General features: G+C 40.0%; 1 protein-coding gene and 1 pseudogene across 2 annotated transcripts in view; one reads left to right on the top strand and one right to left on the bottom strand.

Moving 5' to 3' along the window:
* Window positions 1-25568, top strand: part of SLC16A10 (solute carrier family 16 member 10) — a 124742-nt gene that overhangs the window by 19507 nt on the left and 79667 nt on the right. The gene's annotated exons all lie outside the window — the stretch shown is intronic.
* On the bottom strand, window positions 23135-24504 carry LOC109384756 (tubulin alpha-1A chain-like; annotated as a pseudogene).

The following is a 25568-nucleotide window of genomic DNA, read 5'->3' as shown; positions in this document are numbered from 1 at the left end:
AGGCCTGGCCAAGGGCTAGGAGGCAGGCTAATAATGAATGTTTTACTGTGTGTTACTGTGTATTTTATATTACCTTGTTTTATCAATTCAGTGCTCCTATGACATAACTGGTATTATGATCCTCATGTTAATCAGATGGGCAACTGAGTCCAGTAGGTTTTGGGGCTGGACCCAGGTTCTCTCTACTTGACTACACACTGGGCTTATTAAGTGAATGACAAGGAGTTTGATTTGGCTAGAGCTTAGGATATGTAGAGGAAAGTCACAGAAAAGTCTGGAAGAGAATGGTGGAGCTGGAGAATGGGAAGCTTTGAATGCTGAGTTAAGCAGTTTAGACATTATTTAATAGAGAGGTATTTAATAATGAGGGTTTCTGAAGTGTGCCTTAGAAAGATGTGAGTGGGTTGCAAAAGGAAAGAAATAGGAGGAACACCAATTATGAAGTCCTTGGCTGAGAGCCAGGTGAGATTTGAGGTGCAGCAGTAGAATGGGGAGGAAGGGACAAATGTGAGACATTTCCAAGCATAGACTGAGGGAATTCTGGCAAATGATGGTTGTGGACGGTGACACAGAAACAGAGATGATGCCTACACCTGGAGACTGCATCTATATAGTTTTGGAACTGGGAGGCCCCACATTTTCATTTTGTCCCGGGCCCTACAGATTATGTAGACAGACCTGGATGGTGCCATTGATAGGACCCAGAGTCATGAGAAGGAGGTGTCACCTGGGAAAGGCTGACTCAGATGTTAGACAGGTGAGTGTTGAATGCCTGCAGTACATCAGGGGATAATGTCAGCCAGATCACGGAACCGTAAACCTGGAGTCTCAGAGGGTGGCAGAGGCCAGAGGTGGGGCTTTGTAAAGAGCATATGTCCCTGAGAGGAACGTGATTGTGATGAAAGAAACCCAGAAACTCTGTCTCAAGCAGACCTGGGAGTATACGGTAGTTTCCACTGCAGTCATCTTATTTAAAAGTAACAAAACTTCATTCCTTAAGAAGTCTTTCCAGCATTTAGATTTTTCTAATTCAGATTTGCAACTTCCCAAAGGTGGGGTTGTATTTTTACTATCACTGTCTTAAGTATTTCCAACCCTTAGTCCTAAGACTTAGTCATTTTTTCCCTTTAATTGAACACAATCTCTGAGACTATTGGCATTTACCGTTTCTTTCATTCATGATGTAACTGATCCAGTCCGTAAATCTTATTTTCAAGGTGTTCTGGACCGAGAGACTGTGAGAAGAGCTTAGAATCATTTCAATTAATTGACATATTTCTAGTTTAAATGTAAAGTAGTGGCCGTGGTAGTGGTAGCAAAGTTGTTGGGCAGGCAGGTGATGTTATCTTGTAGACCAGCCGTCAGAGTTTAGTGAGTGAGTCAGCTACGTCATTCACAGCTCATAATGAAAACAGCTAAGTTCTAAGGGTAAGCTCACTGTGACAAAATTGTCTAGGAAAACCCTAGAAAATGAAAATAAGTGAAATTAAGTTCTCTTTGGATGAGGGCCGGGGTGGAATATGCGCGGCACACTTCGTTAAGAAGCATGACTTGCTGTTGCACACTCACACTAGATATCTGAGGTTTAATGGAGGGGAGGACGTTTTCTTGTGGGGCTTGCTGGCTGGGGAATGGAGTCATTTCTAACTCAGATAGTAACTGACCACCTGGCTACACTCCAGGTGTATTTTGCCTTAGGTTCCTGTAACACGTGTAGAAGTGAGACTCGAGGACGATAACAGAACGTTAAAGTGCTTTGGATGCATAAAGCACAACAGATACGTCAACCACTATTGTTTTGAGCAGGTTGGCAGCATCTATGTGGGCGTGTGTGTTGACTCATGTGCTGTGCTGTGTGCTGTTATCTCTCAGAACTTGGGTCCTGGATTGCTTGCTCTCCTGTGATTGAAGCCCAGCTGAAAGGGCTAGAAGTCCAGTGACCCTGGTGGAGGAACCAGTCAAAGCAGGGGGTGGATGAAAGGGAATTGATAATTGTGCAAGAGGGTGTCTGCCCTGTTTTGTAAGCCGCGACTCCCTTACCCTTCCAGTAACTGTTTTATCTTTTAATATCATTTGGCTTCATTTACAAGGTCTGTATTGAAGCAGATGCCAAGGTTTAAGGCAGTATTTCGACCGTGCTTGTCTGCTGTCCTGCTGGCTGGATAATGGAAGGACTGGCTTGCTAACAAGTAAATTTGATATCTAATAATTATAGGAAGAGGAGGAAAAGGGCAGTTTAACTCAAGCATTTTTTCCTCAGAGTTTGAGAAACAGAAGCCATGTAGTTTTTTTAAAATCCTATGCCAACACACGGGACAGAAAAAGACTTGCTAATACCACAGGTCGGGAATCACAAAAGAGCAATTGTGTGTTTTTTTGGTATTCACTTCAAAACACACTGTTTTCCATAAGTTAGTGTTCATTTGTTATGTGTAGGCTGTGGTAGTTAGTTTTGTATATGTGGTACTTGTTTTTTTTTTGGTTTTTTTTTTAACTTTGATTAGGAAACAAATATTGAGCTACTTAAAAGGCAGACTATTATTCTCTTTGGAAAAAAAATGGTTACGAGTAATGCTTAATCCAATTAATCTGTATTCTTCCTCTAATTCATTATGATGACTTTGGTTGTCTGGTAGCAACTGAGAATGGGTTATGGAAAAATGTCAGGGCAATGTAATCCCTGTTATTTATGATCACTTAAAAGGATAAATTAATCATTGGTCACTAGTCTTTGGATAATTACTCTATTTAGCTGGAAATATCCTGAGTTTTTTGTAAAGCAAGTCAGTGAGTTCGTAGAACTGTCCAAATTGATCAGCTTTTCTTAGTCTAATAATAAGTGAATGGAAACTAGTTGCCGTAAGCCTTTTCTACCCTGTACTGTAGCATGATCATTCTATAACTCTGGAAACTGTCTATGGAACAACAGGGAAAATACTATATTAATACAACCTTGTGGTTTTCAGGTAGGCGTTCACAGCCTTACTCCAGCTGAGGATTAACAAAGCTGCCTTCACAGATAAAGGCTTGTGACCTGTGTATGTGTTTTGGGTTATTAAAATTAGGCAAGTTAATAACACTATAAAATTGGTTTGAATATAGATTGTTTAGGATGTGAGTCTTTTGGTGACAACAATTCCATTTATTTATGCATTAAATAAATATTTTGAAGGAGTCAACACGGTTTAAGTACTGTGTTTATTAGAATGGATGTGGTCCTAAAGAAAAATACACATTTTAATTCCAAAGAAATAAAAAAAGGAGGAAGTCCTTGCCTTGTATTGTCCTCATGGGTACAGTGTCTCAAAGGCAGACCAATGTTCATCTTTTGGAGCTTGAGGTCGTCATTCAGGAGGCCCCCAAAGAATCTTTATATTTGAGAGTATATGAGATTGTTATATAGGTGGAATCAGAGACATACTACTTATTTATCACAATAAAAATACTGCCGTTTTCAGCATAGGGAATATAATCAATAATGTGCTAATAACTCTGTGTAGTGCCAGTAGATTCTGTTGAATAACTATGATATACACCTGAAACTAATATAATATTGTATGTTATCTATATTTTAATGAAAATCTCAAGAAAAAAAAACAACTGCCATTTTGATAATAACAATCCACATGCCTATGTTGTAAACTGTTGCCTTGATAGTTTCTGGAAATAAAACAGAATTCTGCTATGTATTGGGTTGTCAGAAAAGTCATGACGCATTTTTGCAACGAAAAACAGAAAAAATACGTCATGACTTTTCCGATAACCCAATATTATTGCCAATCAGTAGAGAAGGATTTGTGTCATTACGAGAAACACAACATTATATATGGGATTGAATTACTGAAGAACTAAGATATAAATTAGGACGTTAGAAAACAAATGCAGATTTAGAAATCTTAACTAGGACATATTTTACAAGTGTTTAAATTTTTTTTTTTTTTTTAAGCTGAGCCATCCTGCCACCTGTTGGCAGCTCAGTGGCTGCTCAGTTCGGGCTGGGAATCAAACCACTGTTGCTCAGAGCTCAAACTCTTGAGCGAGCTCTTAACCAACTGAGCCACTCGGCCGGCCCTAAAAGATTTTAATTTTTAAAAGTCAGCTTTATTGAGGGATAATTACATACGATAAAATTCACCAATTTTAAGTCTACAGTTTGATGAGTTCTGACAAATGTCCACAGTCATGTAACCACCATCACAGTCATGATACAGAGCCTTTCTGTCACCCCAAGATGGTTCCATGTGGCCCTTTGCAGTCAGTCTCCTATACCTCGGCCCCTGGCGACCATTGATCTGCTTTCTGTCGCTATAGTTTTGCTTTTTCTAAAATTTTTTGTAAAGGGAATCATACAGTATGTTTTCTTTTGTGTCTAGCTTTCGCTCAGCATGATGCTTTTGAGATTCACCCATGTTTTTGCATGTATTGGTAGTTCATTCCTTTTTATTGCTGAGTAGTATTCCATTGTGTGTCTGTACCACAATTTTTTATTCTTTCACATGTTGGTGCATATTTGGCTTGTTTCCAGTTTTTGTCTTGTATTTATAGTGCTGCTGTGGACATTTGCGTACAAGTCTTTGTGTGGACATATGTTTTCATTTCTCTTGTGTGCTTTATTATTATTTTAATTCTGTGCGCTCATCTGTATTTTTAAATTTCGCAAGAGACTAATACTATATATATATATATATATATATATATTTAGTTAAAAGAAATTGTAACTGAATGAGGAAGTGAAATAGTGGGAGGACTCTGGAAAGACAGGTTTTTCACTTGGGTGACTGGGTGAATGGTGGCACTGCCACTCTGTAGTCGGATATGGCTGAGATTTCCTGTTTTAAAAAAAAGACTGAAGAGGGTCCATTGAAATGAGTCAGTGGGAAATCACAGATGATTTTGGCCAGTGTACACTCATTGGCCTGGGTGTGCAGGGAGTGGGACCTGTCTACAGTCTGTGGAGCAGTGAATGGCAGGTAGAGATGGAGATGCAGGCTAAGAAGTGAGGAAGTGATGTCAAGGGGACAAATAAGGTGATAGCTAGAGGAGGACTAGGGTCAAAGGAGGGTCATAATTTAATTTGTTAAAGATGGGAGTAGTTTGAGGAGAAGGAGCCTGTGGAGAGGGAGAAGGTGAAGTTACCAAGTGGCTAAATGATGGAGTAAGGTGCGTGAGCAGGTCGGAGATGAGGGAATCCTAGAGCACCGGTGGTGGTGGTGGTGGGGCTTTGCCAGAGGTGCCACCTATTTAGTGCTGCCCAGAGAGAAGAAAGAACTGGAGCAGATGGAGTAGGGAGGGTGGGGATCAGGTCGCCTCTGTTTTCTCTGAGGAGAATTTCTTTAAATGCGGTGTGTGGGGTTGAGTAGCAGATTTGAAGAGTGGCAAAGGTTTGGGAGCTGATGAGTGAAAAGGAAACAGATTGATAACAGTTCTGAGAACTCAACCAGATTGGAAACCACGCATTTGTATGAAACCAGTTTCTAAGGTTGTGGCCCCCACCGCCCACCGTTTCTGTGTTCTACAGCCGGATATGTGAGCAGGGAAGGGGGGAAGGTGAACCAAACAGTTGTCACAATGCTAGAGGAGAATAGAAGCAAACTAATTTCATGGTTTCTGTCTGTTTTTCAGCCCTGTGCTTTATGGTTTCCTCTTTTCTTCACCTTTTGTACACCATTCTGAGAGCTGGAAGCACTCATATGTTTTAAGTCTTTGGTGAAGTTGATTAAACATTTAACAATCTTGTGCGCCCATCACCACTGTGCTACAATTTTAATTTGAAGCATGATTTTGTCATCTCTTTTCTTCCCTTTGTATCACTCCTGATCTATAGATTTGACACAGTCCTTTGCTGGCTACAGTATTTGTATTTTTGAAATTGAGGTATTGATAACAGTGTGTATTGAGCTTAACTTTGGCAGATGCTGTGCAAGGCACAAGTTGTGGCATTAGCTTTCTCACTATTTAGTTGTAATTATTTGTTGATGTCTCTTTTCCTTACTAGACATATAAGCCATGACTGCAGGGCTTGTCTGTCTTGTTTACAGTTATATCTGTGCTGTTCAGCACAGTGCTTGGCATAGAGTAGGCATTCAGTGAAGCTTTTGAACAAATGAAAAGTCCTTCACTGAAGAAATGTATTTGTTGTTTAGTAAGTTCTTTCTGATTGCTTCATATGAGGTAGGCCAAACCTGTATTTACACATTACTACAGATTATTGGGCATGGCACATTCTGATGTCTAGTTAATTAGTAGAAATCAAAAAGGGTTTATATTTGCAATATCATCGGGGAGGGTATTAGAGCAGACTGTGCATTAAACAAATGGTTGTACAGAATTGGCAGCAGTAATCCCGAAGCTTGAAGGCTGTAGGTTAATTAGGATACTTGACAGAAAGCGAGTTAATCAAATTTGAGAGCTGAAAGAATGTTCCAATAATTTATGTTCAAACACACTTCAAATATATCAGCAGGTAACAGGAACGTTAGTTGCAGAATGCCCCAAAGTACCAGCACACCAGCGGACTTGATGGTTTACAGTCATGTCTTGGAGAAGGAAAACCAATAAAATGGTTTAAGGCTGTTTGGTGGCATTACCCTATAGTAAATAAAATACCCGAAAGTTTAAAATATTACCTTTGTTAAAGATAAAAAGATAGTTTACTAATAAATTAATTTAGGAATTCTATTTTTCTTTTACAGTAACATTTATGAATGAATTCAGTAGTATTTTTATTTATTTAAAAATATGCTTAAATGTGGACATTTCTCTGTTAACTGGTATTAGATAAACAAAGCAATGTCATTTTTTTCCCCAACTGGCTTATGGTTAAACGAGGTAAAGGGGCAAATTACGCATATGAGAATTAATTAGGAAATAATATATCCCTATAAGAATAATCACAATATGTCCTCTGATTCTGAAAGATAAGAGCTATGTGTATATATTTGTAGAAAAACCTATTGAGGCCCTTTTAAAAAAATAAAATCTGCCTCCAGCAAGGTATTTTTGAATCATAAGGAAAGAGAAAAGAAAATGCTATCAGAGCTGTATAGGTCTATCATTTTTCTTGCCCTTTTTAACTCTCCTTAAGCTAAAATGGGAGTTTAGTTTTAGGAACCAGTAATGGAAATTTTCTTATGTACCGTCAGCAAAGTCTAATAGTGGGGTCTACTATGGCCTGTGTGTGTGTGTGTGTGTGTGTGTGTGTGTGTGTGTGTGTGTGTNNTGTGTGTGTGTGTGTGTGTGTGTGTGTGTGTGTGTGTGTGTGTGTAGGCGAGTGGACATAGGTCTTTGAAATTACTTTCTCAACTAAAGTAATAGCAGGGGAGTGGAGAGATGAGGTAAAGTGGAGGGAAGGGAGAAGTTGAATCAGAGGAAACAAAGGCTGGGGCTGCAGTCTTGGTTGTGTAAATGCCACTTCTTTGTCTCCCCATCACTGTGGTCTGCCCTATCATTTTGCCCACTTGGAGTGAATGAGAGGCCTTAGCTGTGTAAAGGCAGGCTCTGGGTTTGGTGCCTGTTTGGCTGACATGAGCAGGTTGCATTTCTGACTGGGCTCTGGTGTAGCAACAGCACAGATTTCCAGGGAACAGTTCCTCCTGTCATTTTTATTCCTGAGTCACCGTGTCTAGTTATTCAGATGTCAGCTGTCCTCAGCTACTCACAAATTAAGCAAGCAGCGTCTTCTGTTTCGCCTTTCCTTTTTTTTTTCTTCTCATTTCTATCTTGCTTGTTATGCCCTCTCTTTATTTTAGTCCATGTATGCACATTTGACCATAATAGTTAACCATTTTCACTAGTAAGCATAGAGACTTCCTCCTTACCTACATGACTCCTAATCTTGTGGTGTGTAATGGTGAATTGAAATATTTAAAGATGTTGCATACATACTATATGTAACAATATTGATAAATCTCAAGACAACAGTGTTGAGTAAAAATACAAAGCTGTAGAATGTCTAATATGATATCATTTACATTTCATTGGGAAAACGGTGTAAAACAGTACTATCGCATTCCATGGAATCTAAAACACTGCGATGCTGAGATGCACCATTATTTTAATATACACTGAGATAGGGGGAAAACCTGCAGATTAAATTGTGATGTAATGCTTTATTATGGGTTATAAGAGGCATCCCAATTATAGAGATGTTATAGTGTGAACAAAATATGAACTAGAATTGAAGACATAAGGTAAATATACAATAAAACCTTGGATTGCGAGTAACTTGGTTTGCGAGTGTTCTGCAAGACAAGCAAACATTTCTAATACATTTTAATGTGGTTAACGAGCGATGTCTTGCAATATGAGTAGTTTGTTTCTGGAACGAATTACACTCGCAAACCAAGGTATTACTGTATTTTACTGAAACACACTGATATAATAAGAATATAAAAACATGATAGAAATGTGGTTTATCTCTACATAAGGAGGGAGTGAAGAGAGGGCAGGGCCATGGAGGGGCCTCAACTCTATAACTCATTTTTAAAAATTTGAAGCAACTGTTGCAAAAGGTTAAGATTAGACAAATCTGGTTGGGGAGTTCCTATAATTTTCTATGTGCTGTAAATATGTCATAATGAAAAGTATATATTTAAAAGCTACATAAAAAGCAAGTTGCAGAAACCTATATGTATAGTGGATTCTATTTTATTTTCTAGTAGTATTTGATTTTATTTTTAAGATTTTATTGGAGAATTTGGGGAGGGGAACAGTGTTGGGGAATTGGGGAAAGGGAACAGACAAGTTGCTGTCCTTTTGTTCTTCAGTTTAGTTGTGGAGGATGTCGCTTCACTGGCCCATGTTGGTATTATCATTGCGCTCTTCCCGGGTGAGGCAGATTGCTCGCCGGCCACTGGGTGGCTGCTCACAGTGGCTCTTGGCAGCTCACGCCAGCTGCCAGCCACTCACAGTAGCTTTACAGCAGCTCACTGCAGCAGGGGCTGCAGCCTACGCCGGCCCCAGCGACTCACAGCAGCCCAGCTCCAGGTCGAGCTGTTGTTCACCATCTTAGCTGTAGAGGGCAGTGTCACTGGCCCTCATGTGGGATCCGAACCTGGGCCCTGCTGCTCAGAGCTGGAATCCCAAGCCAACACTTAACCAACGCACCACTCGGCCGGCCCTAGTAGTATTTGATTTCATGTTCTTTCAAGATTTTTCTTATAGTCTTATGTTAGCAGTGGGTTTTTGTTGTTGTTGTTGTAAGGCAGAAGGCTTTCTACGTCTCCATTTTTGTGTATGAATTAAAAGATGCATCATGTATTAGCAATGATAGAAAGAGGGGAGAGTAATGATGAAGATGTCACAGAATGAATAGGATTGGCTGGCGTTATTTCTTGCTGTTAATAGTAAGAAGTAAGTGAGTAAGTAGTAAGGAAATGTTTCTATATGTTTCTTTGAAGCCATTTTTCTGGTTACTCCCTTATTCATTCTTGACATCATTTATTCATTCATTCATTCATGACTAAGAGCCATGGTGTCTAGAGTGAAGTCAGGTCTTGAGAAAAAGAATTATTGTACAAGTTGAACAAAAATAAGTACTATCGTGCCTAGAAAGCTGATAGACACTTTTAAAGTAGGGTCATGAAACTTACAAACTCTTATTTTACCCTTTAACTGAAACCTTGAAAGAGTATTTGGACTTCATACCACCAGATAAAATTTTGGACCATGGGAGAATGTTTGCTTATTACTCCTCAAGCAGTTGAGGAATCAAGGGACAGAAATGGGTATTTGTTTTATCGCACTACCTTTAGAGACCCTTCACCTTCTACATCCATGAAACAGGAATATTTTTCATATCCCATAATATTATTTTAGTATCACATTTTGGTGTTTTATAGTACTTAATGTTAGATGAAAAAATAAGTTGGCAAATGTATTTAAAAATGCCAAATATAGACGCACCATTTGACCTAGAATGTCACACCCTAGAGTCTTGCCTAATGACTCATAAGAAGAAAAAGCTATATGCATGAAGATCCTTACTGTACCATTACTGTAAAGCTTTGGAGGGAATTTAAATGCCCTTCGATACAGAATGGAGAAATAATAAATATCTCCTTTATGGATTATGTTGCCACTGTAAATGATCAGTATTCCTGTGTAGCATCATGGGAAATGTTTGATGGTGAAAGGAGCAGGATGTACCACATGACTATGAGTAAAAAGTCATGAATGTGAATAAAGATGAAGGGAATATGGAAAAACAACAAAAAAAGTTGTGTTGGAATGGTAGAATTTTGAGTAAATTTCTTCCCTCACCATTTGTAAAAAATGTGTCTTTATTTTTTGGGGGGAGCCAGATTCTTTAAAGCAAAACTTGAATTCCTCTTTAAGAAAATGGCAGATGGTAGGATAGGGGATATTAGTAAACTGAAAATAGTGGCCCTTTTGAAGACAAAACTAAAATATTTTAAAAGAGGATTGCTTTAGCAATGTACATATTGATTATATAATTTTATGTTTTAAAAGAAAGTTGGCCTCGGGCAGCTGTGTGGAAATCAGAATATTGACAAGGATTGGTAAAAAAATGTGGGAGGATCAAAGCCAGTGTGACTGGCTTATTCTTTTGCACTACCAAATAAACCAAATTTTTGGACTGTGTCTGCTTTACTCAATATTTGGTTATTTGCTCTGAAGCTATTTGTTTGTAATAATGTCATTAACATCCTCAACATAGCCAAAGTCTGACCCTGAGATGGTAGAATCTTAACTAATTTTATTATTCCAGATGTCCCCCCTTATCCTTGGTTTCTCTTTCTATAGTTTTAGTTACCCCCAGTCAACCACAGTCCAAAAATATTAAAGGAAAACTCCAGAAATAACACATAAGTTTTAAATTGCGCATTGCTTTGAGTAGCAGGATGAAATCTTGTGCCATCTTGTTCTGTCCCTCCTGGGACATGAATCGTCCTTTGTCCAGCATCTCCATGTTGGATATGCTACCCGCCCCTTAGTCACTTAGCCATCTTGGTTGTCAGATGACTGTCGGGGTATTGCAGTACTGTGTTCAAGGAACCCTTATAGCAGCTTAGCACTACATTACAATGCCCACGTCATTCACTCACTTCATCTCCTCATGTAGGCATTGTATCATCTCACGTTATCATAAGAAGGGTGAGTACAATACAATAAGATATTTTGAGAGATCCCATGCTCACATAACTTATTACAGCATATTGTTATAGTTATTCTGTTTTATTAGTTATTGTTAATTTCTTATTGTGCCTGATGTATAAATTAAACTACCTTAAGTGTGTGTATATAGGAAAAAACATAGTATACGTAGGGTTCAGTATTATCAGTCATTTCAGGCATTCGCTGGGGGTCTTGGAACGTATCTCCTGCAGATAAGGGGGACTACTGTATATAGAAACCAAATCTTTTGAGGACATGGGATCAATCATTTCTCTGTATTTCTTTTTGATTTTCACATTACCACTGATTCATAGCTACCAAATAAAAAGTCCCATAATTAACTCATAGTTAAATCATCTTACCATCATCGGTAGAATTGGTGTGGTGATGATTGGGGAGAAAATAGAAAAAGACTAGTAAACTGAAAGAATTTTAGACCTCTAGGGCCTTGCTGACCAATTAATCCAGCTCCTTCACTTTATGGTTAAATAAGTCCTAGAGACTCAGGTAATGAATCTGTGTCTTAGTACTGCAAATCTTTCTATTGTACTGCAAGGAGAGAGGGACGAAAAGGGAGAGCCGAGCCAAATTATTGACATTTTAGGGGCTACCTTTTCAGGAAGGACAGAATGTTGGACTTGATGTCATTATCATCCTAAGTTGTAGTTTTAATAAAAACTACCTTCCCACAACAGAAATAGGTAAGAGACACGAACAGACAACTCAAAGAAGAAATATAATAAACATGAAAAATATGCAATGTAATTGAAGAAATGTAAATAATAAAATAAATGCATATTGCTACCTCAAAGTAAAACATTTACATACACACTTTGTTATTATATTTACATTGGCCTTATAGGGCTTCTTATTGACAATCAACTTTAATTTTAGAAAATATACTTACAATGGAGGAAAAAACTGATGCAAATGGTAAAAGACAAAGCACAACCTGGTCAATCAATTTCCTGAAAGTTGTGGCGGCTTTAAACCTCTTTCTGTTCATTCATTCAGTCCTGTCTGGCACCCATTGATGAATGATGGATCTCAGATGGTGTTTGCTGAACATGAACCACTAAGAAGGAAGCTGTGAAGGGCTCAAAGCAATTGAGAATAGGTATTACCACCCAATTTTACTTTCCTCACCTCACCCACACAACCAGAGCAGCTGGCTTAGAGCTAAGGAAATGTCCTCCTCCCTGTTCAGAAGCTACTGCAGGGTCCCAGGAGGACAAAGCCAAGGAATGAGAATAATCCAAACAGGATGGGACCAAAGGCAAGCAGTTACTAGAGGGCATCATGCTAAAAAGACAGGGGTGGGACTTTGCTTTGACTCTGAAGTCAAGTGTGATTCAGGGAAGCCATGGTAAAGGGGACTGAGTGGGATCTGTCCTTGGCAAACATCTTTTGTTTTTACAAACAATGTTATAATGAAGTTTTGTACTTATAAATGATGATTAACATATGTTGGTAAATTTTGTAGCTACATTCCCTACAATTGGAAATTCTGAGTCAAAGGGCATGTGCATTTTTTCACCTTCAGAAACCTTTTATTTAGAAATAAAGTTGCAAAAATAAGAATAGGACACAGAATACCTGTAAATCCCTTATCACCTCTTGTTAACATTTTGCTCCATTTGCTTTGTCACCCATGCTTGCTCTCTTGTTGTGTGTGTTTGTATGTATGCATATACACACATATATTTGAGAAAAAAAATTTCTGAACCATTTAAGAATAAATTGAGTATATTATGGCCCTTTCCCCCAAATGTTTAAGTATGTATTTCTTGAAAAACAAGGATATTCTCTTATGTAACTGCAGTAAGTTATCAACTTCAATGAATTGAACATGTATACATTTCTCTAATATATACTATCCATATTCCAATTTTGTCATTTGATCCAAAAGTGTCCTTTTTGGTCTGTGTTTATAATTTTGATTAAAAATTACCATATTTTCTCCATAGAGGTGGTGTCACTTTACATTCCCAAGAGTAGTACATGAGAATGCATGATTTACGCTCAACTTCACCAGCACAGTATGTTAACACTTTTTGACAATATCTGTTAGAGAAAGAATGATGTTTAATTATAAGTCAAATTTCTCTTATTATGGGTAAGGTTGAAGAGTTACATATTTGTATTTTCTTTTTGTGCACCATCTCTTATGTGCTTTGTCTATTTTTCTACTGGAATGTTAGCTTTTAAAAAATGGATTTGTAGAAATTACTAATTTATTGAGCACATCAACCATTTGTCAGTGATATGAGTTGCAAATATTTTTTCCCAGTTTGTCATTTGCTTTTTGTCCTTGTTTATGGTGTTTGTTTGCATTTAGGGCATTTTGAAGCCATGATGTACTGGCAGCATGAATTGTGAATATTTTGTATTATATTTAGATTTCATAACCAAATCCACAAATGTGCTTAGGGTATTAGCAGAGCAATACAAGAAAGGAAGAGGCGGGTTTTTACCTCTCCATATAAAGGGGTGAATAAACTAAATAAAACAGGACACGTTTATTTTGGACTTCAATAATTGCTACTGTCTCCACTGTGCCAGGGCTGTTATCTCTGGCTCTCAAAGAAAAAAACAAAACAAAACACGACAGTTACAGTGAATATATTTAATGTCTGAAACTTGATCATATGCAGGCCCTACCCCGGACTTGGAATTTTGGAAACTAAGCAACACCGCAGGAGAACACTGTAACCTTATTGGGTTGGGACCATGTATTGGTATGATTTATGGTCTTTATTTGTGTTATTTTGGATGTCTTCCTTCAATATTTTATGTATCCAAACTCATAATTTCTATGAAAAGGGAATTCCTTTTAAAGCTGATCAGGTGCAGTTTTTAAATATGAAGTTGGTTTAAACCATTAAGTAGTATTAATGGGGACAGCCATCATAGAAATTAACTTAAAATATTTAGAAATATAAAAAATATGCTTATCACTCTAATGCCTGTATCTATTTTAATAAAAGGTGATTTACACATACCTTCACGTTGCTGAATCATGCTGGTATGCTGAAAAGCACGCTGACATTGTTCTTTCAACATCCGTAGTTTGGGTTTCATGAAGCTTTTTTTTTGTTTTTTTTCCACTTCTCCTTTTTCTATGTGTAATACTTTCAGAATTTTGGAAAAATAATGAAGTTATTTCCTCTGGGTCTATTTATAATCATATAATCATAGGCATATATCCAGTGTGAAAAGTGCTCATCAACATAGTTTTAAAATATATTACATTAGTACCAAAAATGGGCCCCTACATCAGAGGTTACAGTTGATAAGTGGCAGTTTTCCTATATGTCATTGTTTTAAAGATTTAATTTAGTTTATGGACTAATTTAGGGCTAAATAACTTTGGCAGCCTTTGCATTTTCAAAATATGCTTTTCTGTAGTTAAGAGTTTCTACACAATAGTTTATACCTTAAATGGAAGTAAAATGCTAGTTGGAATCTATTACTGTATGCATATCTCCAGTTCAGAATTACTAAAAAAGAAAAAGCAGACATGATGATTTTGGATTTGTATTACATATTATTAGATTTATCAGATATAAAGTTACCCTTTGAAATTGCTATAAACATTTTGAAACACTCAGTTTCTTTAATTATCTTGTGAACTGGCAATAAATAGTTCACAGACGGGCTCCCATCCATGGACCACTTTAAGTGTTGGTCTTGATGACTTTAATTTATGCTGTGAGCCAATAGATACTGTAGATTATTTGACAGCCTTTTTAAAAAGAGGATGAACGTCATGTCATAGTGCTGATTATTAGTATTTGAACAAGGTATTAGGGTTGTCTCAATCACTATAGAGTGGTCAATGTGAGATTTTTAAAAAAATAATTGATTTGATAGTATATATTTTAGGGTGTCGGGGTTATTTTTAATCTCCATAACTTCTGGTATAAACTGAACTACTCTGAAATAAAGCTTATTTTGTGGGGCATAATTTTTAAATGTGTGTATGTGGAAATGAGGCAAGTAGGAATTTATTCCCTAATGGAAAAAATTACTGTGTTTTATCAAATATTTCTGTTGTTTATTCATTCATTCACAGTATATTTGGCATGTTTATTACCAAGTGATCTTAAGAGTATATAATACAAGTGGCCTTTTAAAAGTCCAGTTTAAATGAGCGACGGGGTCAAGTAATATTATCTGTAAAATATAATGACACACATTCTTCCCGCCCTGTGTCGGGGGAGTCGAGATACCCTGTAGGCCTGGATTAGTTTAGTTTTATGGCACCAGCGTTATCAAGATTTCACTGTATTTGGAGGAACATAGTTTTTAGAGAAACTCTGTTATTCTTCTACTCCCATTTAAAGGATAGTTTAAAGAAATGTTGTGGAAAGCTACAGACCCAGCCCCTTTTCCTTGGATTTTCATGTTGCAGCAGAGGACCAGGTAGGGCCAGCTTCCTGTGCAGTCACGCAGGGCTCTCTGTGCTCAGAAGCGTCTCATGCTTGATATAATTCCTTGCTTTCAGAATCCTGAAATTCTTAATAATTTTGTATTTGACCTTGTTTTGTAAATGAAGTCCGCTGGGACAATGGAGCCTATGCTTGGAGTGTGGGGCCGTGGCTCACATGCACTTCTGCCTCTCTGCCTCCCCAGGACCTGCCTCACGGCCACTGCTGCCCTTCACCTGAGGTGGCCACTGGGTCATGTTGGGGAGGAGGAGGCCAGTGTTGCTGTCACCCTTCACCTCCTGTTGGGACCTAGGTACAGGCATAGGGAGGGTTGGGGTCAGGTGCCCATGTCTTGCAGTGTTGTGGGGAGTGGTGGTGGCCAACTCCGTTCTAGCCTGGCAGCACGCTGATGGCATGTTTGGTAGGTCAGCCTCTAGCTCACCCTAGTACGTCCATCTGGAATTTTAAAGGCCCTAGAGCAGCAGTTCTTAACCTGTGGGTCGTGACCCCTTTGGGGGTCGAATGACCCTTTCACAGGGGTCGCCTAAGACCATCAGAAAACAAAAAGATATTTACATTACGATTCATAACAGTAGCAAAATTGCAGTTATAGAGTAGCAACGAAAATAATTTTATGGCTTGGGGTCACCACAACATGAGGAACTGTATTAAGGGGTCGCGGCATTAGGAAGGTTGAGAACCGCTGCCCTAGAGCATCCCTCGTTTGCCATGGATTGCGATGGCCAGCCAGTGGGCAGGGGAGACGCCTGGATCTACTTTCCCACAAGCTTTGTCTGGTGAGTGATGGGAGGGATAAACCCAACAGCCATCAGGCCTGAATATACACATGCAGAAGGATCCCCACCCCGATCCCTGCCCCTGTGAGCATCTGCACTTTCCTCATGAGTATCCTTGTGTCTGCTACCTGCAGGAGGACACCCCCTGTTTCTCCTTCCAAACTTCTTGAGTCTGGCATGAATTTGTCTCTTCTGGCTGGCTTGAAGCACCTCTGGGGATGAGCTGTGAAGTTTAAATTGTGTAATTTAGGTGATTTTGCATATGAGTTAAATGCTCTTACATTTGCATTTAAAACTAGCATCCCACAGTATAAAGGTAATGATCAAATTCATGCTAATAATTAAACTTTCTTTTTTAACTGTGACTGCATAGTGTCAGTGGCCTCTGTTGATTTATTTCAAGTAGAAAGAAAGCTCTCTTCATAAATGGATTAAACAAACATGCATGAAATCTGACGTGTGATAAAGTGGACCTGTGAAGCTTTTTGGTCAGAAGAGTAATCCTCCTGAATACACTACATTCCCACTGTATAGGGTTCCTTCTGCCAGAACACATCTTTATTACACTAAAGCATTTGATTTTTATGTGAGCATGTAATGTCAGGAATGATTTCTGCTCCCACCTGAGTTTCTTTCCTGTCCCTGTGTCTGTCAGCTTCCTGGTGTCTGACCTTTTGACCATGGCTTATTGTTGCTTGTGAGTCCCCCAGCTTTGCTAGATAGGGCCATTCATTCATTCATTCATTCATTCATTCCACTCACTGACCGTGTGTCCTGCACCTGGACCTGACTCTGCTCCTTGGCTTTGGTCTGTCTAGTCCGCGTCTCAGCAGTCCCTAGAAACCCACCTCAGCTGCATAGACAAAGAAGGTGATACTTGGGGATTGTAAAGATGCTGACCAGGATGCTGACTGTCAGAAAGGAGTGCAGGTTCTGGCTGGACTTTGTGACTGATTTTCTAGGCAAGAGAGACTTTCATACTTGTGGGACTGCCCAGCAGTGAAAACTGCTGTCTCCACAGTAGGCTAGCTGGGAATGAACTCTGGCCTTTTATCTCACTGTGCTCTTTAAATTAGTTTCCAGGGTACAATTGAGATTCTTCAGCTGCAACTCTTCCATGTAGACTTAGCACCTGGTTTAGGTAAGGGCTCTTGTTACCCGCCTCTTATCAAGGTCTTATCACACTGAACATAGCGCCTGCTTCCTGCTTCCCCAGAGACAACTGGTGGGTTCTGTTTTGGACTGTTCTGTGTAGTTGGAGACTGTTGCCCATCTCCTGGGAGAGGGGTGCTGAGCGTGATCACCAGGCACTGCCGTTTACTATCAGTTCGTCATTACCGAGACCCATTCCATTGGGAAAATAAACATTGCCTCACCTGTTTGTGGTATAATATTTTAATGCTTGCCTTTCACTCACATGTTGTATATTAACTTTCCTTCTGAAAAGATCAGGCTGCTCTGGGAGCCGGGTATTATCTGGATCTTATTACTCACCATGTATGTTTTTTATCATCAGGTGCTTCTTCGGACTCTAGCCCATTCCTCCCACCTGTCATCATCGAATCAGGACTGGTTCCACAGTTACTTTGCTTTTGGATTTTTATTTCTTCTTGTTTCCCCTGTCAAATATAAATCTCTCATGAGCAACTGTGCCTGATAATCCCAAAAGTAAAGGCCCAGGATGTTTTAATGCTTGCAAGGAAGTCTTCAGATTACAGCACCGTAAAAGAATCCTTTCCCTTTCAGCCTCTCATTGCTTACTAGATCAATTATTGATTGACTTGTGTAATTCATGTCCATTCTCAGGTATGTGGTAGTGTAGCTCTGAGACTGTGGCTCTCTCTGGAGAAGGACCTGTGTCTGATATGTGTCTTCCTCAGTGTCGAATTTAGTGAAGACTAAATCGGGGAGACCTACAGGCTGAAACTTGCTGCTCCCTCAGCTATTTCACTGCTCACTGCTTGAGCCCCAGATCCAGGACAGGAGGAGATGGTAACTTTGTCTGATTCTGTTGTTTTCAGTAGACTTATTAATAACCAGGAAAAGTTCCTAAAATTCTGAATTAGGTCTAAAGGATGAATAACCGTCTGAGTTGGAGTCTTTTGTCAGAGATTGTTCCCCTGGGGTGCTGGATTTGAGTCTTTGTCCTCCTTCTTATGAACTTCTGTGACACTCAGCTCAAGGGGTCCTTTTCTCACCTAAATGCCCTCTTTTTATTTTTTTAAGATTTTATTGGGGATTTTATTGGGGGAATTGGGGGACGGAACAGTGTTGGGGAATTGGGGAAAGGAAACAGACAAGTTGCTGTTCTTTTGTTCTTCAGTCTAGTTGTGGAGGACGTCGCTTCACTGGCCCATGTTGGTATTATCATTGCGCTCTTCCCAGGTGAGGCAGTTGCTCGCTGGCCATTGGATGGCCGCTCACGGCGGCTCATGGCAGCTCACGCTGGCTGCCGGCCACTCATGGTAACTTACGGCAGCCCACTGCAGCCCCACAGCAGCCTACGCTGTTGCCGGTGACACACGGCAGCCCAGCTCCAGGTCGAGCTGTTGTTCACTATCTTAGATGTAGAGGGCTCAGCATCACTGGCCCATGTGGGATCCAAACCAACGGCCCTGCTGTTCAGAGCTCGTGCTCCTAAGCCAACTCTTAACCAATAAGCCACTCAGCCAGCCCAAGATGGAGGGGTTCTTGATTCATTAGCAGTGGGCTTTTTAGTTGCCACAAAGTAACTAAACTTTGGGTGATGGGATTGGCCACAAAAATACAAAGGATCCTATGCTTTCAATTCTTCTTAAATTAGGGACTTTTATCTACTTATTCCAAACCTAATTGTTTGGGGTTGGTTGATGGCTGAGAAATGGATTTTTGTACTTATAATTTGGAAAAAAATTTTTTTAAATATATTTCATTGGGGAATTGGGGTAGGGGAACATGGGGAATCAGGAAAGGGGAACAGACAAGTTGCTGTCCTTTTGTTCTTCAGTCTAGTTGTGGAGGACATCACTTCACTGGCCCATGTTGGTATAATCATTGCACTCTTCCCAGGTGAGGCAGTTGCTCTCCGGCCATTGGACGGCCGCTCACGGCAGCTCACGAAAACGCACACCCGCACACCAGCTGTCAGCTAGCCCCACTGCAGCCTACGCCATCGCCGGCAACTCACAGCAGCCCAGCTCCAGGTCAAGCTGTTGTTCACTATCTTAGTTGTAGAGGGCGCAGCATCACTGGCTCTCATGTGGGATCTGAACCGGGGCCCTGCTGGTCAGAGGTGGCATCCCAAGCTAGCTCTTAACCAATGTGCCACTTGGCCAGCCAGGAAAAAAAATTTTTTTTACAGTTTCTTATTTTCCCCAGTAAAGTGCTTTTCTTCACTGAATCCCTAAAACTTTATTCTGGCTTAGGTTATTGAGTAGGAATGGTAGAGAGTAATAATTTTTTAGTGTGATCTTCAATTATGATGTAAAAATAAATCTCTGAAAACATGAAGTAGAAAATGTTCTTCACAGACTTTGTATAGGAAAAACAAATGTTTAAAAAGTGTTTATCAACTGTTTGTTTTTCCTACCTCTGCAATTTTATCCATTAATAACTGTCAGAGTTCAAATTCAGTTCATTGCACAGTATCTGGAAATTTTCCTCACTGTTAATTATCAGGACTTTGAATCATATGTGCTGATGATTAAATGGCACAATTCTGCTATACTGGGAAGATAAAAAACAATTAGAAAATATTTTGTTAAAATATTTTAAATTTTATTAATAAAATTAATTTTAACCCTGAATTAAACTTTGTTTTTGTTTCTGAATTCCTCAGCTAGATCTAAATACATTGTGAAATTTGTGGAGACTGATTTTACTCCAAAGATCTTTCTGCTTCTAGAACCAACCCCACTAAAGCTCACATTATCAACCTTAAAAGCAGGGTTATTAAATTACAGATTTATTAGTTTAACTCCAGGGCTAATGGGAGTAGTTTGGGGTCAGCCTTGGTAGAAATGATAGTGTGTTTTGAGAAAGAATGTGTATGGGCATGGAGAGGTTATCACTTAGCTCCCATGAAATTTCTGGAAAGCCCTCTTTTGGAAAAGCGGGACACATTTACAGTAAGATGTTAAGATTAAGACGGTTGAAAAACTTTTTTCACCAAAAATCTATTCCCTCCATGTCTCAGCAAATTGCCCTAGAAATCTCAGCAAATTGCCCTTGAAGTCCCTTTGCCTCTGTTAAGTTTTTCTAGGTGGTTTGAATAAGGGTGTGTAATTTATTGGATAGCCCTATGGTTAAATAGTATTTCTTACAACTGTCTTCAACCCTGAATATCAATAAAAGTTTGTATTATACTGTATACGGGCTCTGACAATTAAGTTTGTGAACTTGTCACTGTGTGCTTACATTGGCAGCACTGTACAAACAGCTCAGTAAGGTTTCATAACCTTGGTATATCAGGGTCTCACAGCTGTGTTCGTGTCGACATGTGGCCATGTCTGGCTGAGTGGCATTCATTATTGTTGTTGCTTGGTTTTGTGTGCCATTGCGAGAATGTCTGAGCTTGAATTAGAGCAATAAACAAACATTAAATTTCTTGTTAAACTTGGCAAGAGTGGAAGCAAAATCAGCAACATGTTAGTCCAAGTTTATGGGGATAATGCCATGAAGAAAATGGTAGTGTACAAATGGATTAAACATTTTTCTGAGGGGAGAGAACGCATCACTGATGAAGAGAGGTCATGGCGGCCGGTAATGAGCAGAACTGATGAAAACATTGCAAAAATTCATCAAATTGTGCGTCAAAATCGTCGGCTGACTATAACAAGAAAAGCAGCCCAAGTAAACATCGATAGAGAAACAACTAGGAAAAGTTAACTGAAAATCTTGGCATGAGGAAGGTGTGTGCAAAAATGGTCCCAAAGGAGCTCTTGCATCACGACAATGCACTAGCTCACACAGCACTGTCTGTGAGGGAGTGTTTAGCCAGTAAACAAATAACTGTATTGGAACACTCTTCCTACTCACCTGATCTGGCCCCCAATCACTCCTTTCTTTACCTGAAGAGAAAGGAAATATTGAAAGGAAGACATTTTGATGACATTCAGGACATCAAGGGTAATATGATGACAGCTCTGATGGCCATTCCAGAAAAAAGGTACCAAAACTGCTTTGAAGAGTGGACTAGGCGCTGGCATTGGTGCATAGCTTCCCAAGGGGAGTACTTTGAAGGTGACCATAGTGATATTCAGCAATGAGGTATGTCGCACTTTTTCTAGGGTGAGTTTGCGAACTTAATTGTCAGACCTCGTGTGTGTGGTTAGATTGCCATATGAAAAATGTAAAGTCTTTTTACTTCTTTATACTTTCTGGTGTATTTTATATAAATAATACCCTTAACCCTAACTTGACCAACATGTAGGATGTAGGTATAATTATTGTTATTCTCTTCCACTGTACAGATGAAGAGATAGGCTCAGATTGACTAGATCAAACAAGAGGTGCCTGAGAACCTAGGACGCAAACCTAGATCTTTGGACTTCAAACTCTGTGTTACTTCTACTGCTCTACACTGAATACTGGTTATATGCTGATTTGCATTATAAATTCTTAGGGAAGGCAGGCATGTCAATTAGTAACTTGAATTGGTAGTGGCTTTGTTCAGACATAAGCAGATACATATTTTGTCATATGTGTTTATATGTATGTAGTAGTTGTCATATATGTCAGCATTATAATCAATTGTGCCTTATTTTTAGATTTATAGTTGAGAACCATTTACCATTTTAGTGGGAATTATCTTAAAGTCCTAGAAAAAGAGATAGTAAGACTATTCAAAACAGTGTTGCAGATTGGCTATAATCTCATTTTTCCCCATGTTGAATGAGCAGCCAGTGTGCTGGTGTTTAGTTATAAAGTTGAAGCTGACTTCATCAAGAGTATTTTCTTGGTATTTGTAGGTCCTCTTTTTGGCACTACTCCTTTGTTTAGCTTCTTCCCATACTGATAATTATTATATTTATGTAGTTGCTACTGAAGAGTAGGTGGGTAAAACATGCATTGACTTCCACTGAAATATGTGTAGGAGTGTCATATTCACACTAGTACTGACAGCTGTGCCAGGGATGAAGTGTGAGATTAAAGAATTTTATTGCTTACTGCATTTCTTTTTGACCTAGTTAGATTCATGTTAGGCAGTTCACAACTATCTTAGAATATTATAATAAATCTGCATAGCACTTTATACTTTTCAATCTGTTTTTATGTATTTGCTCCTCCCAATAAACCTGTCAAGTCAAGTAAAATGACACAGTTATTATCATATTACAAATGAAGAAATCTGACTTGGAGATGGTATAGCCCTGTGGTTAAGAATTATGAGGTTTTCTAGTCTTTGATGAATCAGACCAGAACCCTGGCACTACCAGTTAGTTACTACCTCAGTGACCGTACAGCAAGTTAATCTCTCTAAGTCTTGGTTTGCAATCTGTATAATGGGGTACATTGTGAGGCTGTTGGATGGTTTAAATGAGATAATGATTAGAAAGTGTTTCTTTTATTTATTTATTTATTTATTTATTTATTTATTCATTTAAGACAGGGAATACTTTATTCAAACCCATCAGAGAAATGGACAGGTTGGGTCTGTAACAAAGCGTTGCTTTAAAGCATAGGCCAGTAATTGTATATGAGAGTATACACTGCTACATACAAATTCACTGATCAGACCACAGCTTTTCAATGTTTAAAACAGAATAAGCTTCCCTGTAAAAGCAGCACCTTTGTGACACATTAACTTTAGTATTCCTCTCCTTCCTCACCCTCTCCTTCAACAGAATCAACACCAACCTCCTCATAATCCTTCTCAAGGGCAGCCATGTCCTCACGGGCCTCAGAAAACTCTCCTCCTCCATGCCCTCACCCACGTACCAGTGAACAAAGGCACACTTGGCATACATCAGGTCAAACTTGTGGCCCAGGCACACCCAGGCCTCAGCAATAGCTGTGGTGTTGCTCAGCATGCACACAGCTCGCTGTGCTTTGGCCAGGTCTCCACCAGGTATACCACAGTGGGAGGCTGGTAATTAATGGCAACCTTGTAGCCAGTGGGGCACCAGTCCACGAACTGGATGGTATGCTTGGTCTTGATGGTGGCAATGGCAGCACTGACATCTTTGGGAACCACATCACCACAGTACAACAGGCAGCAAGCCATGTATTTACCGTGGCAAGGGTCACATTTCACCATCTGGTTGACAGGCTCAAAGCACGCATTGGTGATCTCTGCTACAGAAAGCTGCTCATGGTAGGCTTTCTCACCAGAGATGACAGGGGCATATGTGGCCAGAGGGAAGTGGATGTGGGGGTAGGGCACCAGGTTGGTCTGGAATTCAGTCAGGTCAACATTCAGTGCTCCATCAAATCTGAGGGAAGCAGTGATGGAGGACACAATTGAACCTATCAACCTATTCAGGTTAGTGCAGGTTGGGCGCTCAATATCGAGGTTTCTATGACAGATGTCATAGATGGCCTCATTGTCAACCATGAAGGCACAATCAGAGTGCTCCAGGGTGGTGAGGGTGGTGAGGATGGAGTTGTAGGGCTCAACTACAGCTGTGGAAACCTGGGGGGCTAGGTAAATGGAGAACTCCAGCTTGGATTTCTTGCCATAATCGACAGAGAGACGTTCCATCAGCAGAGAGGTGAACCCAGAACCAGTTCCCCCGCCAAAGCTGTGGAAGACCAGGAAGCCCGGAAGACCTGTGCACTGGTCGGCCAATTTCCGAATTTGGTCCAGAACAAGGTCAATGATCTCCTTGCCAATGGTGTAGTGCCCCCGGGCATAGTTATTGGCAGCATCTTCCTTGCCTGTGATGAGCTGCTCAGGGTGGAAGAGCTGGCGGTAGGTGCCAGTGCGAACTTCATCAATGACGTGGGTTCCAGGTCTACAAACACTGCCCTGGGCACATGCTTGCCAGCACCTGTCTCACTGAAAAAGGTGGTGAAGGAATCGTCTCCTCCTCCAATGGTCTTGTCACTTGGCATCTGGCAATCAGGGTGGATGCCATGCTCCAGGCAGTAGAGCTCCCAGCAGGCATTGCCAATCTGGACACCAGCCTGGTCAACGTGGATGGAGATGCACTCACGCATGGTTGCTGCATTGCGGCTGCTGGGTGAATCGCTGAGAGGAAGAGGTTGTTGCTTCTTACAGCACGACTCTTAGGCAGTCGATGTAAGAGAACCTGCTTAGAAAGTGTTTAGAACAGTGGGGGCATATAGTAGGCAATCAATAAATACTGGTAGCATTATCATCTCCGGAGGTTACTACTCATCTAACTCAGTGAAAATTGAGAGCCCTTTCCATGTGCTAGTCACTGGGGTTGGCATCAGGGACATGATGGAGCACTAGACAGATAGGGTCCTTACTCTAATAGAATTAAAATTTACTGGTAGAAATGGTAAATGAGTCAATAAGAATTTCATGGAGTGGCAAGGACTTTGAAGAAAATAAAACGGGACAATGCTTGCAAAGGGGATTTTTAGTTTGGGAAATCCTGTTGGAGAAAGTGGCATTTTATCTGAGACTCGAGTGGCCATAGCCAATGTGAAGATCTGGGGGAATACCTTTCCAGGAGGAGGAAAACGGATGTACAAAGGCTGAGAGGCAGGATGAGGGTGGCTCAGAACAGGAAGACATGGCCCAGTGTGGAGAGGTAGAGAGACCGGATTGTTTAGGGTTTGTAGGCCAGAGTAAAGAGTTTGGGCTTCTTCCAAGTGTGGGGTGTTGAGCAGGGTGGGGATAGGTCCAACTCTGGGCATGCACTAGATCAGGTGCTGTGAAGGCAACAAAGGTAGAGATAAAACATTCCTTTCTTCCTGTAGTTTAGAGGTTTCAGTGTCATAAAACGAGTGCATGGCAGATTAGCAGTTCTAGCACTGCAGTGTTCCTGCTGGTGTACTCCTACTAATCTGATAATGGATGCCATTTAGCACGTAGTCTCACAGCCGTCATCTCTCAGGCGACATTATGGCTCTTGTGTTCTATTGACAAATCTGTTCCTCTCATAGTCTAAAGCAGCGGTTCTCAACCTGTGGGTTGCGACCCATTTGGGGGTTGAATGACCCTTTCACAGGGGTTGCCTAAGACCATCGGAAAACAAAAAGATATTTACATTACGATTCATAACAGTAGCAAAATTGCAGTTATAGAGTAGCA

This window comes from Hipposideros armiger, unplaced genomic scaffold (genome assembly GCF_001890085.2).
Source record: "Hipposideros armiger isolate ML-2016 unplaced genomic scaffold, ASM189008v1 scaffold_101, whole genome shotgun sequence".
NCBI classification, from domain to species: Eukaryota; Metazoa; Chordata; class Mammalia; order Chiroptera; family Hipposideridae; genus Hipposideros; species Hipposideros armiger.
The sequence above is the reverse complement of the archived record's forward strand: the minus strand, read 5'-3'. Positions and strand labels throughout refer to the sequence as shown.